The sequence below is a fragment of the Stegostoma tigrinum genome, chromosome 8, assembly GCF_030684315.1.
Source record: "Stegostoma tigrinum isolate sSteTig4 chromosome 8, sSteTig4.hap1, whole genome shotgun sequence".
Lineage (NCBI taxonomy): Eukaryota > Metazoa > Chordata > Chondrichthyes > Orectolobiformes > Stegostomatidae > Stegostoma > Stegostoma tigrinum.
The window spans coordinates 16,333,152-16,356,590 of record NC_081361.1 but is presented as its reverse complement, the minus strand read 5'-3'; the positions used below and the strand labels follow the sequence as shown (position 1 = coordinate 16,356,590).

Below are 23,439 nucleotides of genomic sequence, written 5' to 3'. Positions count from 1 at the left end.
GTAAACAGGAAGTCAGTTTCACAGGCAGCAGCTAATTGTAGATATCCACTGTTCTCTGTAAAAGGAACCACTCCTTGATAAGTGTACCCAGGCATACCTCCCGACCATATCTCCACAACCCCACCTAGCTTGCAAATCCCTGGACACTATGGGCAATTTAGCATGGCCAACCTGCACATCTTTGGACTGTAGGAAGAAACCAGAGCACCCAACGGAAACCCAGACAAGCGCATAGAGAATGTGGAATCTCCACACAGACAGTCAGCTGAGGGTGGAATTGAACCTAAGTTCCTAGTACTTTGAGGCAGCAGTATTAACCACTAAGCCACTGTGCTGCCTGATTGGGGTGCCTTAAAGATAAGTCCTCGTGTCCAAATTATTTATGCTCTATTTTAATAACATAGATGAGGGGTGCAGAGCAATGTATCAAAATTCGATAATGGTACAAAAATAGGTAGGAAGGCAGGTAGTGATGACAGCATATGGAATCTGAAAGGGAATGTAGAAAGTTTGAGTGAGTTGGAAAAAAAAACCTTGACTGATGGTGTTTAATGTAGGAAAATGTGAGGTTATATACCTTGGCAGGGAGAATCAAAAGGCAGATTATTATTTAAATAAGTAGAGACTTCAAAAAATGGTGCACCATAGAGGGATCTGGGCACATAGTCTCCAAAGGTTAGCGTGCAAATGCAGCAAGTAATTAAGAAAGCAAATCAATTTTAACCTTTTTTGCTAGGAGGCTGGAGCTTAAAAACAGGAAAGTATTGTTATACCAAAATAAAATGTTTGTGAGGTTAGAGCACTGTGTATAGTTCTGGCCTGTTTAAGAATGGATACACTGGCATTGACAGGAGCTGAACAGAGACTCACTAGGCGGATTCTGGAATGAAGGGATTGATTTACCTAGACTAACTGAAAGGTTGGGACTTTATTCATTGGAGTTTAGGAAAATGAAGGGAGATCTTATTGAAATAAACAAAATTTTGAGGAAATATGACAGGGGAGATGTAGAAAAGATGATTCCACTAGTTGCTGGAATCTCAAACTAGGGGACATACTTATAGAATAAGTGGACACTCATTTATAACTGAGAAGCAAATAAATTTCTTCCCTTAGATGATAGCGAATGTCTGGAATTTTCCACCTCAGAGAGAATTGTGGAGTCTATATCATTGAAAGTATTTAACGAGAAGTTTGACAGATTTTTGAAGTACCAAGAGTTGAGGTCTGTGAGGAGCGAGTATGGAAGAGGAGTTGAGGTGTGGAACGGGTAAGTCATAATCTTATTGATGGCAAAACAGTTTTGAAGGGCCAAATCCTAATTCCTGTTCATACTTCTTATGCTCCCATCTTGCTCCTCTCCCTCATTTTGAAAGTCAGGACAACAATCGAGGAAGTTACCAGGTTTGGTCCTTTGACTTCAGATTGGGCATAACATCTGAAGCTAGGAAAGACGATAGTGACCCTTATCCTGAAAACCATGCCAAATCTGTGTTGGACACACTGCAACTACATTAAAGGATTAGTTGCTTCCTTTGGATAATAAAATATAGTCATGTTTAAGAGTACCAGGCAGCTGATTGTACAGATGAATCTTCCAGAGAGAAATCTGAATGAGACTTTAACTCACACAAAACCCAAACCGATATGGCAAGTTAAAGTCGGGTCCTGGAGTGTCTAAATACTGTCTGCAAAGACATAGTAAAATTAATGCAAATCATTGATTATGTTTGTTAACAGGAATTGTCTTTGGCACAAAATTCTGAACTGGATTTAAGGACCAAGCTGCACAAGAACAGGATGGGAACACGCTGTTATACAGTGAGTCATATAGTGTTTGGTGGAGGGCAGCTTGGATTTAGGGAGTTACGACCAGGAGAGGATGAAGCTGATGGAAAGCTACAAGCGGAAATAATGTCGGATAAAATCAGGATGGTCATGGATAGAGTCACTAGCCAAGGACCTTACCCCCGGGTGGGGGAGTCTAAAATTGAAGGGTCTCAGGTGAAAGGGTAAAGTTTTAAAAGGGACCTAAGGGCAACATTTTCACAGGGATGGTGGTGCATATATGGAATGAGCTGCCAGAGGAAGTGGTGGAGGCTAGTACAATTGCAGCATTTAAAAGTCATCTGGATGGCTACGTGAATAGGAAGGGTTTAGAAGGATATGGGCTAAATGCTGGCAAATTGGACTAGATTAATTTCGGGATTCAGTTCTGCATGGATAAGTTGGACCGAAGAGTCTGTTTCCATGCTGTACATCTCTATGGCTCTATGACTCAAAATGGCAAAATGGGATGACAATGTTAATTATGCTTTGCTGTGTTAATAAGTCATTGTGTCTATTTGCATGTGAACCAGTGGCCAACATGAATATAAGCTGTTATTTGAAACTGATGAAGTGTTTCCTACATCAAAAGTAAAGAATGGCTGGTGTACAATAATAGCACAAATGGCATTAAGACTTAAGAATGGAGTCTCCAGAAAGCGTCATTTAGCTCCAGGAGATCATTTCTTTACAACACATGCTTCACTAGGCTAGTGGAAAATAACATTTTGTGACATAATTATCATGCACTAAGAAAATAACACATTAACATAATACATTTATTTTAAACTTCTTCGCTGTACAATTGAGAAAAGGGAGATTTTGACCGAGAAAATGAATACAATATGCCAAAGGACACAATGTCATGATTCAAAAAGAAAAGGTAAAAGATTTTCAAGCATGCTACTGCCAATGTTGCAATTTCCAGTGAAATGGGGTCAGAAAGACATCTCAATAGCAACCAACGCCAAAAGGATGGGAACCTGCACAAGAAAGCAATGTAGTGAGATTCTAAGATAAATGATGTGCAATATAATGGCTGTTGATTAATTGGCATCTAAAAGCAGCCTCAACAGCTCTTGGAGTGCTGGTGATAATCATGCCATAAATTAAATAAAGTGTGAAAACAATCATTTCTAACAATGCTTAATTTGCACAATCCATCATTTAATAACTAATCACCTGGAGAAATCTAACAAAATCCCCTTAGAACATTAGAAAGGCAAGATTTGACGAACACTTAGGGAGGCTCTGACATGAAGCACCACTTTGGGAAAAGGAAAATTTATTTGAGGGCATTTCCACAACATGTCAATCAATAAATCCTTCTGTTACTAATCCAGCACTCCCCTTTGACTGAACATCCATCTTATGGAGCACTGAGTTTGTAGATCTAACTTGAACATAAATATGCAGAATAAAAGCTAACTTCTGCAGCAGTTCCATGCTCTACAGCAAACTCTCACATACATAGTGTCATAGCATTTTAGACTCATAGAGATGTACAGCACAGAATCAAACACTTCAGTCTAACCTGCCCGTTCTGACCAGACATTCGAAATCAATCTAGTTCCATTTACCAGCATTTGGCCCATATCCCTCCAAACCCTTCCTATTCATATACCAATCCAGATGCTTTTTAAATGTTGTAATTGCACAGCCTCCACCACCTTCTCTGGCAGCTCATTCCATACATTACTGCCCTTTGTGTGAAAAAGTTGCACGATAGGTCCCTTTTAAATCTTGCCCTTGTCACCTTAAACCTATGCCCTCTACTTTTGGACTCCTCTATCCTGGGGAAAAGACCATGGCTATTCACCCTGTCCATGCCCCTCATGATTTATAGACCTCTTTAAGGCCACCCATCAGCCTCCAATGCTCCAGGGAAAATAGCCCAAGCCTATTCAGCCTCTCTCCATTACTCAAGCCCACCAACCCTGGTAACATCCTTGTAAAGAGATAGTAGGAACTGCAGATGCTGGAGAAACTGAGATAAGAAGGTGTAGAGCTGGATGAACACAGCAGGCCAAGCAGAATCAGAGGAGCAGGAAGGCTGACATTTTGGGCAGAAGGTTCTAGGTCTGAAACGTCAGCCTTCCTGCTCCTCTGATGCTGCTTGGCCTGCTGTGTTCATCCAACTCTACACCTTGTTATCTAACATCCTTGAAAATCTTTTCTGAACCCTTTCAAGTTTCACAACAGCTTTCTTATAGTCTGAGAATATACGAAAAAAAACACAATCTTTTCTCCAAAACAAAAACAGTGCCTTAGGATGCCAAGATAACAAAGTGTGGAGCTGGATGAACACAGCAGGCCAAGCAGCATCTTAGGAGCACAAAAACTGATGTTTCGGGCCTAGACCCTTCATCAGAGAGGGGGGATGAGGAGAGAGGGGGAGGTGGACTAAAGAAAGATAGAGGAGAAGATAGGTGGAGAGGGGAGTATAGGTGGGGAGGTGGGGAGGGGATAGGTCAGTCTGGGGAGGACGGACAGGTCAAGGAGGTGGGATAAGGTTAGTAGGTGGGAAATGGAGGTGCGGCTTGAGGTGGGAGGAGGGGATAGGTGAGAGGGAGGCGAAGATGATCTGGGCTGGTTTTGGGAAGCAGTTGGGGGAGGGGAGATTTTGAAGTGTGTGAAGTCCACATTGATATCATTGGGCTGCAGAGTTCCCAAGTGGAATATGAGTTGCTATTCCTTCAACCTTCGGGTCCCATAGGACGTCAAGGCAGCATTATCATCAAAATGGCAAATTCCAAGCAGAGGTTTGGAGACATTGTGACACCCTTATCCAACATTCTTTTTCAGGATCCTTGTATCCTGGAAACCGTCATGCTCTATTTCCTTGAATACTCTGCACTTTTGCCATCAGACTTCTGCAACCCAAATTTAAAGGTAATTAAATTACTTTTCAATTTACCTCATCTTCTCCCTGACATGGTGTTGCTGTTGTACAAAGTATGGAGTCAGCTTTCAAGCTTTCATTATATAAAAGTAAATGGAACAAGTTTGAATTGCAGGTAATGGAGAAAATAGTTGAGGGATAAATGAAACTTCACATTTGAACACTAATTTTTCAACAAAGGTTGGGAGCATCAGAGGTTGAAAACTTGAGAAAGTTCCATTCTTTCTGAATTGTTCCAACAATCTTACAGAGCTAAAAGCATGATCAAACCATTTTCTCCCCTTTCTGGTATATTTGAGCAAAGTGTAATCTGAGGTAGCACTTAAAAGTTCTGATCCGCATGGGCTGAAAATACATTGTGTTAAAACCCTTTCAGTTTCTTCTGGAATTTAGACCGGAAATGTGTTTATGATTAATTAAAATGGTTGACAATTTGAGGTTTAAAATGTTCACTTTAAATGTCGCTCTTCAGGGATGTCATACTTTTCAGCATGAAAATGATGGATTATTATAATTGTAATTTTTCTTAGATCATTGTTCCTTTCAGTATTTGAGACTTTGACAGCGACCAGACAAAGCCTGATAGTATCATTAAAGCTTTGAAGATGATGAAGAGAAGCCCGTGTAATGGGAGCTGATGGGTGCATGTAACATACCCACAGCTCCAGATGTAATATAACTACTTTCTGCACATTTCAGCATTGTAGGTACTCAATTTCACAAAAGCCCTATTGATTTTGCACTCTTGTTGATGTGATTCACTTGGACAGGAATGGGGAATGTAAATGGATTACATCCCTTCTTCTGTCCCCAAGTATTGTGCGCCAATAACATTAAAACAGTGGCTCTAAAACTCAAGGAATAAACAAAATACACTTCATATTCCGCTGTATATGTGACTAGCTCTTGAGAAGATTCTTCTTATCCTCTGTATGATGAGTGTATGAGCTGCAAAGATTAGAACATAGATGGTGAATTTTCCACTCTCCGAATGTAATCTCAAATGAAGAGCTACATAACAATAAGAAATGACAGTATAGTCATTGTATTAATGGAAAAGGGAGCCTAGGGCTTGAACTAAAAGTCCAGCAACATAAACTCCAAGTCCCATGGTGACACCTACGGAGTTCAAATTCAGTTATTAGAACAAATATAGGACACAAAGTTAACACGGATAATAGTAACTAATAATTAGGCAACTGTTTTGACTTGATTTTCTCTCCCCTGGTCCTGTTCCTCTGATCCTTAAAGCCAGTTTCAAAATTTCCAGTTTGCAGGCTCCAGCCACCTCTTCTGTACCATGGACTTGCAATCCCTTTGCACGCTGATCCTTCACCAAGATGGTCTTAAGGCTTTCCACCTCTTCCTGGAGGAAAAGCCTGAACTGTCCTCACCCACCATCACCGTCCTCTGCTTGGATGAGCTTGTCCTCGCCCTCAATAACTTTTCTTTCAACTTCTCTTACTTTTTGCAGGGAGGAGGGCTGGCCATGGGTACCTGCATGGGCCCCAATTACGTGGGATATGCCCGGTGACCCTCCCTCAAAACTGGAATTAGGCTTGTTTTATCCAAAAACAGGAATTTATGAGATGCCGCACTGAAGAAGAGTCAGAACTGAGGAAGAGTCGCTGAACCCGAAACATTAACTCTGATTTCCTCTTCACAAATGCTGCCAGGCCTGTTGAGCTTCTCCAGCAACTTCTGTTTTTGTTCCTGGTTTACAGCATCAGCAGTTCTTTTCATTTTTATTTAGCAATCAAGGACATTTCGCCTCTTATCTTCCAGTAAATGTCCTCCAAGGCATCTTCTGAGATATACATCAACTCAGAATTGCCAAGCAGAGGCTGATAGCCAAGTTCAGTACTTATGAAGATGGCCCCAACCATTATCTTGAGTCCATGCTGCAATTCATGGTGACCCCACCACAAAGTCTTGTATCTGTAAAATCTTCTTTCCTGTTTTGTTTTGACAGCATCACCTCAATAAATTCTTATGATTTCTTTACCTTATTTGTTGGTACTGTTTTGAATTACTTATTACGTTCTCTCACACACACACGTACACTCACATATGTATGCTCTCACACTCACAAACTGTCTCTCAAGAACACACACACACACACACACACACACACACACACACACACACACACACACACACACACACACACACACACACACACACACACACACACACACACACTCACTCTCTCTGCTCCAAAAACAGAATACACTCACTCTCAGAGATTCTCTCTCAACACACTGTCTCTCTCTCTCTCTCATACACACACAAATTTATGGGGTGAATCATTTCATCCAAGATATTTGATTATCTGTAGATATATTCTATTTTGTTCAAAAAGCACACAAATTGTATTCACAGTCAATCAGTGTGGTGTCTCATAAATGCTATTCTTGGAATAAAACAAGTCTGGTTCCAGGTTAAAACTCTGAGACAGATTTTAAACAAGGCCTCACACCTACAATTCAGTGTCTGACCTGAGATGTCACCTTTTGTATAATCCCATGGCTCTGCCTGACTGTCTGACAGCACAGCACTGACATTGATTTTATAAACACTTAATCGCCATCTATCACTCTTGAGGTTTATTATCTGACACCCCACTCACACCAGTTGTATGATCTTTTGATCTCTCTGCACTTGATCTCTCTGACGATAAACCATGTGTCTGTGTGCTCTCCTCTTTCACTGCAGTTGACAAAGGAGCTGAGCTAAGAAAGCTCGTGTGTTTTCAAATAAACTTGTTGACTGTAACCTAGTGTCATTTGACTTCTGAATAAATCTGGTGGGGCAGGCAAGTGAGACTCAATTTAAAAGGCTAATCTATGTAAATGGTTGATTTACCTAAAAATCCATATAAATACGGAATTAACAGAAGAGGTAGACAGAAGGAGGGGCTGACAGGAAAGGAAAGGCAGGTAATAGAACTGTGGCCTTGAGAGGTTATTTCATCCTGGTGTTTTAAGAGAGAGGTAACAAGCCGTCTATTTGGAATGCCAGTGAAGTAAACTGCTTGTGAGGACTTGGGTTTTTGATAAAGTTGGAATAATAGAAGCAGCCTGCTGCTGGGTGTGGCCAGCTTTCACAGAATATGGTGTCTAGTTTTTAGTTGTTTCATTTTGAGATTCAACATCATTTGCTGTTGGAGTCTCAATAGGGTTGGGAACTGCAGTAAATGTCTCTTGGCTGTTACTCTTTCTGAGGTTTCGCTTGATTTTTGTTTGCTCTCCCTGTTACCAGGTTGCATGTGAGGCAATCTATGTTTTGCATTTGCCTTTTTGCCAAGGGGTGCATTTGTGGGGAATTACTAGATCGGAATAGTTAATTAGAAATCATTCCTGTATGTATTAATTTAAGTTTTCTGATGGAGTTGTTTTTCTAAATCTATCTTTCTTTTGTTGTATTTTAACTACAGTGTGTAAATAAATTGTGTTTTGCTTAACACCGGGTAGTTTGACCAGTCATATTGCAACTGAAACACAGCACTTTAAAATAAGGAAAAGTGTAGGCCAAGGCTACCTTCTTAAAATATTATTAACGGGTCTTGTCTGGTCCATAACAGAACCGAAAGGACATGCTCACTGGTGCACTGACCGGATTGGTTGCACTCATTCAGCACTCAGAACACAGTGGCCCCATCCAGTCTATTCCCACCCTTGAGAAGACCTGGTTGTCACCGTTAGGCTTGCTTCCACATCTACTCTCAAACAAACAAAACTCTGCCCAGTGGGTTTGGCTTCACAGTTGAAGACATGAGCCACATACTACAATAGAGTGGCCAATGGACCAATAACAGCAAAGGAGAGGCCCAATGGACTACAATCCTGTAAATGCCCTGGGCCTTAGAGTTTACACCCTAGAGGTCTAAAGCAGAGATCTGCAGAGAAAATAGATTTGTTGGTTACAACTTTCTGAAATTCCCTTGGATCTGGAACAGTTCCAGCAGACTGGAAGTTAACAAGTGTAACATGTCATTCACAAAAACAAAGAAGATAAAGTCGAGAACTAGCGGTCAATCATCACAAAAGTATAGATATCTATTATGAAGGAAGTCTTAACGATGAACTTAGAATATCATTGTATGTTATTAGGCAGAGTTAATATAGTTTAACAAAACTGAAATTGTATGTGAAATCTTTGATAGAGTTTTTGAGCATTTAATTAATAGGATGGATAAATGGGACACAGGAGATGTGGTATACTTGGATTTCAAAGAAATAAGATACCACAAAGCAGCAATTAACTTCCAGAAGGTTAGTAGGTAATATAAAGAGTCATGAACTAATGATCTATTAGCTTGGAAAGAGGTTTAGTTCATGGAGGAAGCAAAGAATAGGGATAAATGAAGCTTTTTGAAATTGACAGGCTATGGCCCTTGAAATACCATAAGGATAGATCTAGGCTTGAGCTGCTTAAATTCTGTCTCAATGGCTTAGATGAATTGTTTCACTTATTTCTGTTCACTTATTTCTGAGTTGGGTTTTCATAGTTACTTCCAGACCTTTGCTCCTTAGGGCTGTCTCCATTCTGAATGCAAGCTACCATTAATTTCCTTCTGCTCCCCCCATCATTCGGTATCAGCAATATGTCACTCTTGAATCCAGACACATTACAATCCAAAGCTAAAAGATAAACCTGTTCTACCCAGAGACATGAGGTGCTGTACTTTGAAAAGTAGGATAAAAATTGTATGGGGCATTCCAAGTATATGTTGGACTCTAAGGAGAGTTGATTCATAGAATTTCAGAGATGGCAATGATTCAACAAACCAGTGAAAGGGCAAATTCCATGAATCAAAATTTGATTCATATTCAGCTTTCTAACTTCACATATATTATTAACATTCCAAGAACTGAATGAAAGTCATTCGCAAGACTGAACTATGATGATTTTGAAACTTTTGAATCAAATTAAGTAACCAGTGAAGTGCATGCCCTAAAATAAAGGAGTTCAAGGACTAGCATTGCAATGAATTTTTGAGACTGCACATTGTGGTTGAATAAAATTCTGCTGCTGCTGGTAGCCCGCAGTGCAAATATGGATGCTTGACTTTGCGCTAGTAAACCTATGAACTTTGGCAATGTGGTTATGCCGTTAACACAATGGAGTGTATGCTTAATGTGAGATTGAGACATTGTCTTCCATGGTGTAGCATCCACTTCTGTAAATACTGCTATGTACTTTGCTCCCGTAACAAATAGATAGGTAAAGCCAAGGTTTAGTTGATTTTTCCCTCTGTTGATCCCCTCACAAGATATTGCAGGCCCAATCTGACAGATACGTCCATCACAATTCAACCACATTGGCCACCTACTGAGCCAGTCTTGACAATGGACACTGATTCCAAAACAAGAGTACATTCTGTGTTGTTGCAGCTCTGAGTCTCTCATCTAAAGGATGTTCAACATGGAAGAGGATGGGTTCATCATTTGCAGAAGAGTGATGCATGGAAATCCACAGGATGCTACCTTGCTGATATGTGACCTGATGCCACGTGAACTGGCTTCAATATTAATGACACCAACAACCATTCCCTCCTTCCCAATTGTTTATCACTATGCTGCTACATTTACTGGGTCTATTCCTAGGGGTATGTTTTGATTTTTTTATGTAATGTTTTATGTTTTCATTCTCTTAAACTCCTATATTAGACAATGCAGTTACCAAGGAACATTATCTTCTGAATTTGTGTTGTTATAAAACAGAAGTTGACCCCCTTCTGACAACTAAAACTGAAACCCCCAGAGAGGAATGTCACATTAAAAAAGAAGTGTGAAAAATGGTGTAACCTGATTTTCTGGAACTTGTAGTGGTTAAACAAAATAAACCCCAACACTCTCTTTTATAATCAACAAGTAACAATTTATTTATCTAACTCTAACAGTGTACAAACAAACTTTTTTTCAAATTAACAAACCAAATAAAGATTTTCTAACTACTAACTATTCCCAAATAAAACAGGATTCTAATGGTATACTGTTCCAATAAATATGAGTCCCACTTCTACAAAATAAAATGAAAAAAATTAGCCTTTTGAAATTACAGCCAGGATTCATCTTCCGGAATGTTCTGTGCCTTCTCTGAACAATTCTTCTGTCAGGATGAACTTCTCAGTGAATGCCTTTTTTTCAGGAATGCCTTCTATGTTGAATTCTTTTGTCAGGAAAGTTAACTACTTGCGCCGTGGGTTCCTTTAATTTAGATGGAGATTACTCTAAGGCTTGGTGAATTCTGTGAAAGCCAGTGATTCCTTCTTTTAGAATTAAGAAGTATTCTCTTGGCAGAGGGCAGTTGGCTCTCCTCTGAGTTTTCAAATGCCCTCATCTCTTATATTCTTGATGAAAAATCAATTTCTTACAATAGAATTGGTCCTATGTCGTCAAAGGCATCAGATTTAAATTTAATTGGTTTTTCGTATCTAAGGGCCTGGTTTAAATTAATTGGCTAAATGCAAAAAAACACTGTTGCCTTGGTAAAAATGTTGCTTTGCCTGCTGACAGTAAAGCCTTTTCATACAAATGTTTCAATTCAGGTTCTCTGTGCACCTCCAAACTCAAAGACATCCTTTCTGAATCACTAAGCATAGAAAAAGCACATCATCTTTTAAAGGGATTATGCACTGCCTTCCCTATAACACTTTACCAACACCAACACTTTATAAACGCCAAATTCTAATGTCCTGGCTTCTAATCCACAAGTACACTACCCAACTTTGCAACAATTTCCCCCTTAAGAAAGAAATGAACCATCATTATGAAATGATGTCTTCATTTTATTTTAAACCTTAACTCCATTATGTTACAAGATCCATATCTCATTAATCTAGAGTTGCAAATCTCGTACTAATTCTACATATATACAATATTGAACACTACTGTTTCTAGTTTACAGAAACATTTTTCTTTTAACCCACAGTAAAGCAATAACGTTTTCATAATCCACAACATGTTCAGTCTATAAATTAAGTGCTTGTGTCATTCGACTCCAATGAAATAATATGCTGTTCTTGTCCTTAAATCTTTCCAGAAATGTCAAAGCAATTTGATTGGTATACATAACTTTCTCCGACTCATTGTTTGCAAAGTAAATATTAAAATGTTATAAGGCCATTACCAAACTCAATAACTCTTTTTCAGTGGTTGAACATTGTTTTTGGTGGATATTGAGATTTTTCTGAAATCTAATCGATTGGCCTTTCAATTTCTCACTTACCCTCCTGTGATAACATACTTCCAACATTTATATCGCTTACGCAATCGTGATTTTCGAGGGTTTCAAGAAATTTGGCTTAGCTGTAACAGGTGCAGCACTTAACAATGCTTTTAAGCTCTCAAATGCCTCCTGGCATTGTTCTATTCATTGAAATTTGGTGTTCTTTTCTAACAAATCCATCAACGGTGCCATCACGCTACGAAAGTTTGGTACAAATTTCCTTCAGAATATGCTCAATCCTAAAAATTTCTTATGTGGGGAGGTGTTGCATAGATGCATAGCATACTTGAGGATTGGAAGGCAGGATGTTTGAATTTAGTGTTTGTAAAATGCTACAGGGAAAACAGTGTGTAGTCTTTGAGGATGGTCTTGGAAATTCCTTCATGGCCTTTGTCTTCATTTTCCTTGATGTCATCTGACAAGTGCCCAATGTTGTGCATTAAGAACACCACTCCTGCCTTTGAGAATTCTATTTCTGCCAAGTTTATGATCAACATTGCCTTCTGTAGTTTTGAGTAGAGCTTTGCCAAATGCTCCATGTGACCTTTCCACGAATGGCTAAAGACCACCAAGTCATCTATGTAGGCTGCACAATTTCTCAATTCTGCCACAACTCTGTTCACAAGCCCTTGAAAGAAGGAGTAAAGCTCTGAAAAAGACAACACAGTGTGGAGCTGGAGGAACACAGCAGGCCAGGCAGCATCAGAGGAGCACGAAAATTGGCATTTCAGTTTGCGACCCTACAGGAAATTTCATTTTCACAATTTTTCTTCATTTTCTGAAGAAGAGTCCCAGCCCGAAAAGCTAACTTTCCTGTTCCTCTGGTGCTACCTGGCCTGTTGTGTTCTTCCAGCTCCACACTGTTTTGTCTCTGAATCCAGCATCGGCTGTTCTCACTATCTCTGTAGGGCTCCAAAAGCTGTGTTTTCAAATGAAGCTGTTGGACTGTTACCTGTTGCAATGTGATTTCTGACCTTGTCCATTCCAATCCAACACCAGGATCTCTATATCTTTGAAAAGTAGCTGGTGTGTTTTTCAGTCCAAAGGGCATTACTTTATCTTGATACACCCCATTTGGGGTTATAAAAGCAGAAACTTCTTTCGCTCTCTCTGACAAAGGCTCTTGCCGGTAACCATGAAGTAAGTCTAACTTTGTGATGCAAATCGCTTGTACTACTTTTTCCACACAGTCCTCCAGCCTTGGATTTGAGAATTAGTCTGATTTTGTCACAGCGTTGACCTTCCAATAATCTATGCGAGACTGCTGAACATCATCAGACTTGGAAACCTACACAATCAGTGAATATCACACTTTGACTTAGCTCTATGATATACTCTTAGGCCATCACTTCCATCTCAATCTGCACTGCTTTGAGAGGATTAAGCCTGTAGGAGTGTTATTTTACTGGAACAGCAAGCCTAACATCAACCTCATGTTCTAGGGTATTAGTCCTCCCCCTTCTATTTCTACATGAGTCCTCATAGCAAAGTAGCAAGTCTTACAATTCAGCTCTCTCTTCCTGGGACAGATTGCTCACTACCTTATACCATTCTTTAAGGTCTTCTTTGTTATTTATTTATTCTGAGGGACATCAAAATCTGAATCATCTCAATTTGATTCCTTGCTTTGAATGGCAGTAAATAATACCTGTTTCTCCAGTTCCCTTTCCCTGTTAGAGTAAGAATTTTGCATGGCCACATAACATAACAAATAACTTTTCTTACAACTTTACCAGATGATTCACCTGACTTAACTTCTTCTCAATCTGATAGGGACCACTAAACCTTGCTTTGAAGGGATCTCCTACCTCTGGTAACAGCACAAATACTTTATTGCCATGGGCAAATGCAGAGGCTTTAGATTTCTTATCTGCTTCATTAGGCATTGTGCTAACTTGAAATGTTGTCTGGCTAACTCATCTACTCCATTTAATGTTTCTGTCACCTCAGGCACATAATCCAACTGTGAGATCTCTGACTTCAGACCTATCAACTTTTCCTTAATTAATTTTAAATGTCCTGTTACTTCGTGTCCAAATATCAATCCAAATGGAGTAAACTGAATTGATTCATTTGGAGTATCTTTAATATGAGATAATATAAATGGTATACCTTTATCCTAATCATTTGGGTAATCCTGGCAATAAGCCCTCAGCATTGTCTGAGGGTCTGGTGCCACCTTTCCAATGCTCCCTGGGAGTCAGGATGGCATGGACTAGATTTAAAATTTTTGGTGCCTAAAATATCCATGACCTCTTTCATTAATTTGGCAGAAAATCATTCCATAATGGAATGGCCAGCAGAAACCTGGTCGACACATCCATTATGTTTAGCAAATACTGGCTCCTAGTTTTAGTTTTAGGGAGGGAACATACACAATCAATCATAATCCCTCATGAAAGGTTCTTCAAATGCAGGAATTGGCATCAAAGGCCCTGGTTGTGCTACTTCCCATGGCCTTCCTACCATCTGACACGTACGACAAGTACAGCAAAATTCAACCACATCCTTATGTAATGCAGGCCAATAGAAATGCCTCTGTATCTTAGTCTGAGTCTTCCTCACTCCTCGATGACCTCCTACGGGTAATACAGTGATTTTATTAAGCCATCGGCACTGTGACTTTGTGTGTCCCAAATTCAGGTGGCTCAGGGGTTAATTCTGCTGCCTCACAGTGACAGGGACCTGGGTTCAATTTCACCTTCTGGGAACTGTCAGTGCGGAGTTTGCACATTCTCCCTGTCTCTGTGTGGGTTTCCTCTGGGTGCTCCAGTTTCCACCCAAAGTCCAAAGATGTGCAGATTAGGTGGATTGACTTGGCTAAATTGCTCCTAGTGTTCATGGGTGTGTTGCTTAGGTGGGTTATAAGGGGATGGGTCTGAGTAGGATGCTCCAAGGGTCAGTGTAGACTTGTTGGGTCAAAGGGTCTGCTTCCACGCTGTAGGGATTCTATAAAAAAAGACTGCAGTGAAAACACCTGAGGTCTTTCTTGTTTTTTACACCCTCTTGGGTGTCTTTTTCCACGTGTGGTAAACTGTTCCCGGTGTGATCCACATTTTTATTTCATTGAAGGAGCTCCTTCTTTCCAAATTTCTAACCGTCATGGAATGAAATTGCCTTCGGAAGCTAGATTTCGATTTATGCCCAATAAGTATTCAACCACCATCTCTGCAGCTCTTCTCACTGTTTTAACTTTCCATTCCTCAGCATGAGTTCTGATCATTTCTGGAAGGGAGATTTTAAACACCCCTAGCATAATAATCCCTCTAAGATCCTCATGTGTCTTTTCTACCTTTAATGCCATCAACAATCTATCAACATGGTTCTGTTTAATTCTTTCAAATTCAGTGTAAGTCTGACCTGCTTCCTTTCTTATATTTCTAAACTGATGACTTTATGCTTCTGGTACCAATTTTCAGGGGCTCAAAATGAACTGTTTTAACATCTGCATTTTCCTTGAAATCTTCATTGATGGCGCTGCAGACACCTCACTAGACCCACTTACTGACTTGTTCTGAATTAACATTACCCACAAAGTCTCTGGTCAGTTCATCTGGGTGGTCAATTTCTCAAAGGAAATGAAAAAGGCATCTCCATCTTTTTTTTTGTTGAATTTTGGTATTATTTGGACATATTTGTTTATATCCCTACAAGACTTTTGGCTGTGATGGGCTCACTCATCATCATTGTCTCCCTCACTAAGCCTACTTTCTTCCCTCTCCTAAATCCCTTCAGATCTTCTCAAATCGGTTCAAATCTGTTCAGGTCCATTCAGATCCTAGACATGAGCTGGCCAGATCATGGACCTGAGCACCCCAATCTGTTATAAAGGAGTGGTTAAAATAATAAACCTGTGACACTCACTTTATAATCAACAGCTAATAATTTATTTATCTAAATCTAACATTGAACAAGCTGACTAAATTACTAATGAACCAAGTAAGCCCCTTCTGACTACTAACTATTCCTGAATAAAACAAAATGCTAATGGCATATTGTTCCAATAAATACAAGTACCACTTATATTAAATAATAAAAAGAAAATGTTGTCCCTCAAAATCACAGTCAGGTTACATCTTCCGGGAATGTTCTGTGTCTTCTCTGAAGAATTCTTCTGTCAGGAACATCTTCTTGGTGGATCCTTCTGTCAGGAATGCCTTCTCCGTCAAATTCTTTTGTCAGGAACATTAATTACTTGTGCTGCAGACAAATTTAATTTAGATTGAATTCACCCTAAGGTTTAGAGAATTCTGAGAGAGCCAGTGATTCTTTCTCTTAATGCTGAGAGATGTTTTCTTGACAGATGGCAGTTGGCTCTCCTCTGTGTTTCCAAATATGCTCACCTTTTATACCCTTGATGGCATGTCAATTTCTTACAACTGGATTTGTCCTAAGGCGTCAAGACCATCAGATTTAAATTTAATTGGCTTTTGGCATCTAAGGGCCTGGTTTAAATTAATTGGCTAAATGCTAAAATCCGGTTGTCTTGATAAAAATGCTGCTTTGCCTACTGACAGTTTAGCCTTTTCATCCAAATGTTTCAATTCAGGTGCTCCATACACCTGCAAATCCACAGATATCCTTTTTGAATCACTAAACATAGAGAAAGCATATCATCTTCTCAACGAGCCACAGGCTGCTTTCTCTATAGTATGTTACAAAAACTAACATTTTACAAACACCAAATTCTGATGTCCTGCCTTCCAATTCACAAGTATGCTACCCAACTTTGCAATAATGTGGGTTTTTAGGGTCAGTTTTTTTTTGGCAGATTCAAATAAAACAACGCAATTGCTAATATAGATATCATCTGTATTATGAAGATTTTGTTCAAACTTGTAATCCATACATAAAATGTGTTTGTTCATATGTTATAAATAAATCTTTTATTCTCTGTACCTTTTAATACATTCACCAAAAGAGTGGTTAAGAAAGAGATGGAGCATTAATGCTAATTATACGGGAATTATTACTTCTGTTATGAGGAAATTTGTTTTATTTTTGTAAATAGCTTTCTAAATGCACTCATAAAATATTGATAGTAGGATGCAGACTGACATCTAAGTATGCAATTTGCTGATCATACATGTCATTGCATTTTGTGTCTCCATACATAAAAAGAGAGTTAAGATCTCAGCTACTCTGACTGCCTCTCCTTAAGAGCAAGTTCCATCTCTTGTCAATATGGTGAATAATATGATTGGCTGGTGCACCATCAAGGCTTGCGTCTGCATTCTACTTATAGTAAAATAATGCAAAATGTGGAACACCTGCCTGTTTACCTCCTCCCTCCACATTAAGCAAGGTCCCAAACACCCCTCCCAGGCGAAACTGCATCTTACTTGCACTCCTTTCAATCTAGTCTATTATGTTAATGCTCACAAATGCGGCCTCTTCTACATCACTGAAACCAAACAGAGATGGGGTGATTGCTTTGTTGAATACATCCATTCTGCATGTAAGAGTGACCCAAGCATTCCAATTGTTTTGCCACTTCAATATCTGTCTTAGTTCCCATGTTAATACTTCAGCCCTTGGCCTGTTCTAATGCTCCACTGAAGCTCAACACAAAGTGAAGGAACAGCGACTGATTTTCCACTTCGGTACTTGACAACCCCTTGAGCACAATGTTGAATCCCGCAGCTTCAGAGAATTACCTCTGTAATCCATTTGTTTTATATCCCCCACCTTCCCTCAGCCCTGTTTTATTTACATTTTGTCGGTTTTGGCCTAAGCAGAGCAGACCCATTTTCACCTTTTCACTGTTAACATTTACACCTCTTTCACGTCATTGTCACTCCTTTATCACCATTATCCACTGCCTTTGTCCTTTGCTCCAAGCACCCTTTAAAAGGGATTCTGAAGAAAAGTCTGTCTGTACATATAACATTAACTGTGTTTCTCTTTCCCCACTGAAATAGCCAGATTTGCTGAGTTTCTTCAAAATTTTCTGATTTTTTTCATATTTCCAGCAGTCACAGTTTTTGCTTGTATCATAACACATTGTCATGGTTCAGTGAATAATCAAAATCCTACCTCTGGACAAAGAACTCACGGGAAAAAAAAACAAAATCAGCTGCATTTTATTATCATTGTAATAAACTAGCTCATATTAGATGCTTCAATTTCTAATTCATTAGAATATTTTTTCTTGAACTAATGCACTCAGCTACAATGTGGTATCATGAAAGTAATTGGAAAAATTATTACAAAATTAAAGTTAATGGAAATCTTTCCTAATATTCTGATTGTTAAATGAAAACTTGGTAGCCCAATTTGCTCTTTGAAGTGAATGAGGATTGGATTCTCTGCAAACATTTCCTGCAATGTTTTGGCTTATTGTTGTGATCCCAAATTGTTTATAAACTGTTGTGCATGATTTCCAAAATATCTTTAAGATACTAGTGGCAGGAAACATTTGTAATTGTTATTTGGCAGGTGAAAACTAGTTGTGTCAAAAGGAGGAAAGATGAGGACGCCTGTCTCAGTAAAAGATTCAGTAGTTACCACATACACTGTTGAACATAACATTGCATTTACCCTACTACAGAAACTACACACACACACACACACACACACACACACACACACACACACACACACACACACACACACACACACACTCCACTATGCTCAGTCACTTCAGTAAGAAAAATGAATCACTGTCAATACAGTTACACTCTGTTATGTGATTCCAAGAATTGTATTTCTGTTGATGGGACAGCATTTATCAAATAAAGCCCAATATTGTCATGTAGGATAGAGTCTGCCAAAGTGTGCTGGACCAGGATGCATTTTGAAATCGTGGTATTGAGAAACAAGAAATGCACAATGCCAATATTTGTAACTTGAGCTCAGGGTGAATGTCCCAGAATAAATGTACTGCGCTGTGGTTAATGGCTCATGTAGCTGGAAGCGGAGAACTGACCGGAGTTAGCTTTCAGTCAATATTGTTACAGATGGGAAAATAACCAGGCAAAAGAGAGGAGAATGACAACAAGCAAAGACCATGCAGTTCAAAGTGCATTCGTGGTGTCAGTGAAGAAATTCTCATCCCAACAAGTTGTTTCTATTCCTTTCAAAGAATAGACTTTCAAAATTGCTGGTGAGTATAGGTATCCATGCAGGAGAAGACACATTGCCAGAATCCTTGGTGAACACTTGCCAAACGAGCTCTGCTTTCGTGAGTTTATGTTGGGGCATCTTTGAAGATGTTGAGCCCCTTGCACTTCATAAGAGAGCTTGTTGGGAGTAAATATCTTTCTAACTAATCTTTTGTTCAAATGGTTAAGCATGAAATCAGAATCACTCCTCCTTTTCTTCAATACACCTCAATTCTCCTGTACCCATGGCATCATCATGATGTAGCTCTTTATACGCATGCTCATTGGCTTGTTAATTACTCTACAGTTAAGGGTTCACAGGAAGCCTGGAAAAGTCAATATTTCAAGAACACTTTGAAAGCCACACTAAAGAGCTTCAGAGTTTCAATGTTGTTTCAGAAGCAATACATTACACAGTATATTCAACATGGTGCAGTATTATCCACAAATGCACCTTCTCCTCTGAACAGAACACAGCCACGTATCAGCCAACAGGAAAGTTTAGCCTTGCAAATCCAGAGCAACAAGCACATCCTCTATACTAACAATAGGCATGTCTAACATGCAAAGGAGCTTTTTTTAATGATCAAACTGGGCTTACCAGCCATCTTTACACACCATACCTGAAACTTAGTTCGATAAATCCTAATAGATATTGTGGTCATCTCTGCCTTTGAAGGCACATTTTTAGTGGTCTTCTTGTGCTGAGACCCAGCCTAGTTATTTCCTTGGCAATGACAACATCATGTGATGCTTTGAGTCCATTTATCCCCTTTAAACAATGTTACCTGAGAGCTGAATCAGATTCAGCAAAACCTAAAAAGCATCCTGCTGCCAGAGTAGACATTTATAGAGTAGACACTTTTTCTGATGAAGAGTCTAGGCCCGAAACGTCAGCTTTTGTGCTCCTAAGATGCTGCTTGGCCTGCTGTGTTCATCCAGCTCCACACTTTGTTATCTTGGATTCTCCAGCATCTGCAGTTCCCATTATCTCTGCTGCCAGAGTATGCTGCCATAATCTATAATCTCATTTATGCTGTAGAGACAATTTCACTTTGTAATTCTGAAGGTGCCCACGAATGCTGCATGGCAGATTAGAACAAAGAACAAACTGTCGCCAACACTGGGAAACTGTAATACAAACAGAAAATGTTAAAAATACCTAACAAATATGGCAGCATTTGGAAGAGGGTGGTGGAAATTGGAAACAGAATTACTGTTTCAGGTATACACATCTTCATCTGAACCCAGAATGTCTCGAGCCCAGTTACTGCAGGGGAGTTATACAACCATAAATTGACATGAATTTTCTCATCACATTCATGACCTTGAGATCATGTGGCCTGTATGTATCTAATACTAGGCTGAAGACTGAATGCTCAGCAACAATACTATCCAGTTTAAGATGAGTTACATTGCAGGTGAGACCCAGGTTAACAGAGATACGGAATATAAGATTACTCCACTTTTGTACTAATTGTGGTCAATTACTTGGGTCTTCCTTTTTGTCCTAACCAACACATGAAGGAAAATGTTCACTTCATATTTTATTTAAGTTTATTTCTGTTGAATAATTTATGCATTTGTAAAACTCTAGATAGGATAATAAACTAATAAATAATGAATTAGTGTTAATGTCATGGTATTGTGAGGATCTGCAATATTAACTTGTATGTAGTAAATATTTTATGAGAAAGAACTCAACCACGTTCTTTTAACAAAATGGCCCAAGCTGCATAATATGGAAATATAATAATCATAACTTGGAAGGGTTAATAAACAGTTAAATTGGATCGGTCAGCACGCTATTCACAGAATCGTGAGCATCGGGATCTGTCCTGCCATTTCTCCTCATGTTCATTGCTATATATTTAAATGTATTATTCCTTGTGACTTATTCTTCAACTAACATTCTTTCTCAGTTGGCTTCATTGAAACCCTTCATAATTTAAGTATCCCTATTGCCTTCTTTGCTTGTGCAGAAATATCTCCAGTACATCAAGTTTAGTCTTATAACTATAGCTTCTCCCCATTATTCAGTGGGTGAACCTACACTGCAGATACACTGTGGCTTTAATGTCCTTTCCATAGTTGAGCCCAAAGTGCATACAATATTTGAACTGTAGAAGAACCAAAATTTACATTATAAATGTTAATTTCCTACTAGTTAAACAAGTGGGTGTCACAAAGAATGGGCAGAGACAAGAACGTTGCATCCTTGGTACACTCCAGGTGGGGAATGAAAGTCTATTTGCAAATAATATACTTTGTAGTTCAGACCGTTGAGGCAATCAGATAAGATTAGGTGCAAATTCCTGCAGATGCTGGAATCATTGCTGAAAATAACAAATGGTCAGGCAGCATGCATGGCTAGAGAGCAAGCTAGCATTTCGAGTCTAGATGACTCTTCATCAGAGCTGGTGTGAAGTGTGGAAGGGGCAGCATTTATGCTATAGTTCGGGGCCGACAGTGTGTCGGAGTGTAGAGAGCTGGGGGAGAAAAGATATTGATAGTGCAGATTGACAGTGACTAGAATATGAGAATGGGTGAATAATAGTGTGTCTAACTGCCAGACTGGAAAGAACAGATAGTCCCACTGGGGTGGGGGGAAGGGAGGGAGGACATGGTGACAGCAAGTGTAACAAGTAAAGCTAAAAGAAAGGGAATGTTGTGAAGTATGGAGAACTTAGGTTATGGGAAATGAATAGACATACTTAGTTAGTATCTAATGGACAGGAAAGGATAAGAATATTTGGTAAAATGTTTAAAATTATGAAGATATTTAATAACATGAAGTAGTAAAGAATGGAATATTACTGAGTCATTAACAAGTAGTGATATATATTAAATTGTTAATAAGAAAGTGCAGAGATAAGTTAGGAGTAAGCACACTTACACAGAGGGTTGTTAGTTCATGGAAGGCTTTACCACAGGATCTTAGGAAAGTAGAGATAACAAAGTGTGAAGCTGGATGAACACAGCAGGCCAAGCTGCGTCTGAGGAGCACAAAAGCTGATGTTTCCGGCCTCGACCCTTCATCAGAGAGGAAAGTAGAGCTTGATTGAAGGAATGAGTCAACAGATATGTGAAGTAGAGTGATTGAGAGCAAACAGAACAGCTTATGGATTGCTCTTGTAATAAGTCAGAACAAACATGATAGTCTCGCAGGATTAATTTTACATTATTGCCATCCAGGATTCTATTGTCTGATTTTATCTTCCTATAATTTAACCAAAATATTCAGTTGGGACTCAAATTGACAGGGTGGATCAGTGGTATCCCACAAGAATCTGTATTAGGACCTCAATTATTGAAATTATCTATTGTGGCTTGGATAATGGTATAGAAAGTAATTTATCAAAGCTTGCTGATGACACAAAATTAGGCAGCATTGTAGACAATGGATGATAATATTAAATTACAAAGGGATATTGATAGACTAAGTGAATGGGCAAAACTGTGACAGATGGAGTTCAATGTAAGAAAGTGTGTGGTTATCCATTTTGGACTGAGATCGGTTGGATCAGGGTACTTTCTAGATGAAATGAATTTAAGTACTGTAGCTGTTCAGAATTTAGATGCATAGATCTGTAAAATGTCGCAAACATGTACAGAAAATAATCAAGAAAACTAATGCAATGCTGGTCTTCATATCTGGATGACTGGAATACAAGTACACGGATATTATGCTGTGGTTATACAAATCACTGGTTAGACACCACCTGGAATACTATGAGAAGATCTGTGCACAGCACTTGAAGAATGATATATTGGTCTTAGAGGGAATACAGCGTAAGTTTACAAGAATGATATCTGGACATCAGGGGTTAAGTTATGAGGAGTGATTATACAAATTTGGCCTGTTTTTTATAGAATTTAGAAGGTTGTTAACAGGAAGATATTAGCAGCAACAGTCTGAGTAGATAAAGATAAACTATATCCACTGGTTAGGAATTCTAGAACTAGTGAGGGCCAGGCTGTTCAGGAGAGATGTTAGGCAGCACTTCTACACACAAAGGGTGCTGTATGTTTGGAACTCTCTTCCACAAATGGCAGTGGGTGCTGGATCAGTTGTTAATTTTAAATCTAAAATAGTAACCTTTTGTTAAGCAAAGGTATTAAGGGATATGAGCCGAAGCCAGGCATCTGGAGTGAGGTCACAGATCAGCCATGATCCAATTGAATGGTCAGATGGGTTTGAGGGGCTGAATGGCCATCTCCCATTCCTACAACATCTGGAATTTGAAACAACATGATATCATTTTTATGTTTTCCAAGGTAAATATGGTGTCAGCTCTGATTCAATGGATTGCAATCTTGTCTCTGTGTCAGAAAGTCTTAGATTTAAGGTCAGCCCCTAATCTAGGCCGATAG

General features: G+C 39.2%; 1 long non-coding RNA gene across 1 annotated transcript in view; it reads left to right on the top strand.

The window, feature by feature from the left end:
* LOC125456029 (uncharacterized) overlaps positions 1 to 23,439 on the top strand; it is a 57,254-nt gene that overhangs the window by 9,136 nt on the left and 24,679 nt on the right. The window contains exons 2-3 of the long non-coding RNA XR_007248371.1: positions 1,741 to 1,821; positions 4,633 to 4,719. This is a non-coding gene — a long non-coding RNA (uncharacterized LOC125456029). The remainder of the gene's footprint in view (positions 1 to 1,740; positions 1,822 to 4,632; positions 4,720 to 23,439) is intronic.